We start from the raw sequence: 2,951 nt of genomic DNA, 5'->3' as shown, positions 1-2,951 counted from the left end.
GCCCAGCTATTTTTTGGTTGCAGCCATCATTGTTGTTTGGCGGGCCTGGGCTGGATTCGAACCTGCCACCTTAGGTTTATGTGGCTGGCGCCTTAGCCACTTGAGCCACAGGCGCTGAGCCGGGACATTTATTGTTGTAGGGGTTTCCTAGCATGGAGTGGGTAAAGGCTAGGGATGCTACTTAGCATGGGCAGTGTCCAGGAAAGCCCCACCCCAGAGGATGATCTTGGCCTGTGTTCACAGTGCCAAGAGGAGAGACCTTTGGTGGAAGCACCCTAGATCCAGGGGCCACCTTCCCACCTTCCCATCTCTGAGCTTCCCTAGTTTCCCCACCTGCAACAAGGATTCCTCAAGGGAACCCTGTGCTGAGGCTGTGGAAGAGGGACCAGCACAGGGCTTGGCTCCAGCTGTGGGGACAAGTCTTTCCCCTCCAGTCAGGCTCTTGAATCAGGCTTTCCTCCTCAGCACCTGAGCTTGGCTAGACCTAAAGCAAGGTGCTGGAGCGACCTCAGCTGCAGCTGAAGTCTGTGTCTTGCAGTCAACACAGACGGGTCCCCATGTGAGGACGAACATAGCTCAATACCTCATCAGGAATTTGGCACAATAGCTACAGGCCAGGAAAAGGTTTCTACATATTGATGTGGACTGAGTTGTATCTGCCAGATAAGTCTGTCCACATGCTATCCCAGGTACCTGGGACTAGGACCCTATTTGAAAACATGGTCTTTGCAGACATAAGGAAGGTAGGATGAGATCACACTGGAGGAAGGTGAGCCCTAATCTAAGATCCAGTGTCCTTATGAGAAGAGGAGGCCAGTGCAGTGGCTCAAGCCTGTAATTCTAGCACCCTGGAAGGGAGGCCAAGGTGGATGGATTGTTTGAGCTCAGGAGCTCAAGACCAGCTTGAATAAGAGCAAGACCCCCAATTCTACTAAAAATAGACAAATTAGCTGGGCACAGTGGTGCACACCTGTAGTCCCAGCTATTGGGGAGGCTGAGGCAAGAGGATTGCTAAGGCCTAAGAGTTTAAGGGTGCTGCCAATTATGATGCCATAGCACTCTACTCAGGGTGACAGAAAGACACAGAGACACTTGAAGCCAGAGGCAGATATTAGAGTGATGTGGCCATAAGCTCAGTGAACCTGGACTTCCCAGAAGCGCAAAGAGGCAGAAAAGATCCTCCCCTAAAACCTCTGGAGGAAGCTCCACACCTTGATTGCAGACCTCTGTCCTCTAGGACTTTAAGAACATAAATTTCTTTCTCTTTTTGTTTGTTTGCAGTTTGGCCAGGGCCAGGTTAGAATCCATTACCCTTGATATATGGAGCCAGCACCCTACTCACTGAGCTACAGACGCCGCCCTAAGAACATAAATTTCTATAAATCTCTTATTTTGAGCTCCCTGCCCCATTTTTGGTCCTTTGTTATGGCAACCATAGGAAGCTCCTACACTCACACTGGTTGTGCACACACACATACAGTCAAACATCACGTCCTTTCTTTTAATCACTATTTGGGCAGCACCCCCATGTGCACCAAGTCAGGGCACTGCACACAGCAGTGGAGAGATCTGTGCTGTCAGAGAGCTGACAGAGCTGATGCTGACATTCTGGGGGAGGGTCAGGGCCCTCTGTACTTGTTCTCACCATGGGGAAAGTGCACATTAAAGCAAAGCCTGCCCCCTGCACAACAGAGCCTCAGGTATACTACTTGCACATTGGTAGTGAAGAGGGACGGCCAAATGAGAGTGTGGGGAGGAGGAGAAGCCTGAGGTCTCTCCTGGGCAGGCAGGTCTAGTAGCTCCCCACCCCTCAAGGCACCTGAAGCCAAGGTGTGTGGGTCTTCACACACACATATCCAAGAAGGGAGTAGGCTGGGGGCTCATGATTGTCTGCCCCTCTATTGCCAAGACTCATAGAAACACCAAGAGCTGAGGTCTAGCTAGGGAAATCCCTGCAGGTCCCTCCCAGCATCCCCCAGCCCTTGTGGCCTGAGTGCTATCCCTGGGGCAGCAAGTAAACAGAGGCTGCCCAACAGGGGAAGGGGCCAGACTGGCTTCAGGTCATTAGGTCTCCAGCCTCTCCAAGCTCATATTCTGGTTGGGGGACTGGTTCTGGGCTGTAGGAAGGTTCTAGTAAAAAACTGGGGCTTGGATAACAGAAAAAACATTCCCTCCAGCAAGTGAACCCTGTGTGCTCAAGGCATGGGGCCTGGTGGGGAGGTATGGAGAGCTGGTCCACCTCAAGAGGTGCTGATTCCTTCTGTCCAAATCTGGTTTGGGGACCCCAGACAGGGTGGAATTCGGTAGTACCCACTGCCCTGGCCTCCCTTGACCCCTCGGGCTCTTCTGCAGTCTGAGGTTCCAAAGTTCTCCCCGAAAAGCTGTCCCTGAGTGGAGGAAGGGTTCTTCACAGATCTCAGTCCCCGCCCCCTGCTCTGGGTCCTACCAAGCACAGGTCTAACTCTTTGGGGTGCCCCCTGCTCCTTGAGCATGGGTGGCCCAGCTGGGTCAAGAAGCAGGTGGTGGTGGCTGGTCCCTCAGCACCAAGAGGAGGGAGCGTCTGGGCCTCGAAGCGCGTTGGTGGTGCGCGAGGGGGCAGCTGGGGCGGCGCTGTTTCCTGACCACGGTAGGTTCTAGAGCAGGGGCTTCGCGCAAAGGAGTTAATGCATCCCAGGCCTCGACTCAATTCCAAGGCCCCACAGGTCTCCGGGGAACCCCTGATCCGGCCACGCTGACCAGGTTCCGTGCCAGGAACCCATGCGCCGCAAAGCGCAGGCGCGTGCGAGGAAACGCGGACACGCCCTGCGCCCGCGTCGCGCAGCCGCACTTGGAGCCCGGGATACTGTCCCCCTACCCCCACGACGTTTCGCCCTCGACCAACGCGGGGGAGTGTCGGGGGAGGCGGGGTCTGCGTCGGAGGCGGGGCCTGGGCTGGGCCGGGCCCATAAAAG

This window comes from Otolemur garnettii, unplaced genomic scaffold, assembly GCF_000181295.1.
Source record: "Otolemur garnettii isolate 467f Iridium unplaced genomic scaffold, OtoGar3 scaffold00029, whole genome shotgun sequence".
NCBI lineage: Eukaryota > Metazoa > Chordata > Mammalia > Primates > Galagidae > Otolemur > Otolemur garnettii.
Note: the sequence above shows the minus strand (reverse complement) of the source record.